Source organism: Galeopterus variegatus, unplaced genomic scaffold (genome assembly GCF_000696425.1).
Source record: "Galeopterus variegatus unplaced genomic scaffold, G_variegatus-3.0.2 Scaffold544, whole genome shotgun sequence".
Classification (NCBI taxonomy): Eukaryota; Metazoa; Chordata; class Mammalia; order Dermoptera; family Cynocephalidae; genus Galeopterus; species Galeopterus variegatus.
In genome coordinates, this window is record NW_007726655.1 from 572270 (window position 1) to 573627 (window position 1358).

Here is a 1358-nt window from a genome sequence, read left to right on the forward strand (position 1 = left end):
CTATAACTTTGATCCTTGGGACACAGGATTGAGATCTCAACTTCTGTTTTTCCAAAAGGACGCTGGGATCCTTCTGCAAAAACTTCACAGCTGCTTGCCAGAGCTTCCCTTCCCAAGGACATAGGCAAGTCTATGAAGGCTCAAATATCAGGAAGTCCACTTATATCCTTCTCCCAGAAAATGATAATGTGATCAGCCAATTCTTATGCAACTAATAGGTACTACTCAGGGTGTGCCTTTACAGAGCCCTGAAAGCTTCTCTGGCTAGAAAAAAAGTCTCTGACAGTACACTATATCATATAAAAATAATTCATGGTGTGGCACCCTATTACACATATAATTATAGGGTAGTGGTTTTATGAACTAACTTTACATTCAAGAAAACTGAAGCATAGAAAGGGTATACATCTCTCCAGAATTAAGACACCTAAGGAAAGACAGAGCCAGGATCAGAATTCAGATTTTCAAGTTCTCCATTCAGTTTTCTTGACACTTAAACCATGCTGAGGTGTTTGAGGATGCCAAATAAATAGCTCCCCTCTTTGCCCATGTTCTGTACAAACTGACAAATAAAACGAAGGACTGGAAAATGGAGAACAAAAATACCCTTTGTTTCTGATAGAGGCCAACTTGGAGGATATGGCTATTCGTTAGCCAAATGGACCTGCCAACACTGGAGCCCAATAAAGAAGAAGAACCCTATCCTGGAAGAGCAAAATAAATTGCTTTGTCTCTGTGAGCAACCCACTCCCAAGAGGACGAAGGGTGGAGCTTAGCTTAGCATGCTCAGATGTATCAGCCAGTTAAGGTACTCCATCCTCCCCTGGGGAAGGGTGGGGAAAGGAGAGGAAGAGGCCAGCAGTTACCCAAAATGAGCTCTCTTTCACAACAGGAAACAAGAGTTGGGTAAAAATATTCCTACAATACACCAGACTTACTTAATATCAGTCTAACTTAGGCATCTTTTAAAAAGTCCACCTGTCACCCACCTCACTTCCATAAAGCCAGATAGATATGTGTCTGTCTCTCTGTTAACAAACACAATAACAATTTTTCAAGCCTTATTCTCTGAAGTACCGGGAGATGGAGTGGGATGGAGTGTATCATCCTGAAATCACACCACCATATTCAACCGTCAATTCTGCCTCTATAAATTTGACCAGGCTGACCTTGACACAAGATAAACCTCTCTGCATTTCACCAATTTGTTAACTAATAAGAGGCTATCTTAATTTTGATAAAGTTGTCATTTCCCATCCTACCCCCACCTTCAGATGTAGTAGTGTTCTTTTAGACACAAATGGACCATCTTCCAGAAAAATCATCTGTTAGAAGAATCTGGATCTGAAACAGTTTGC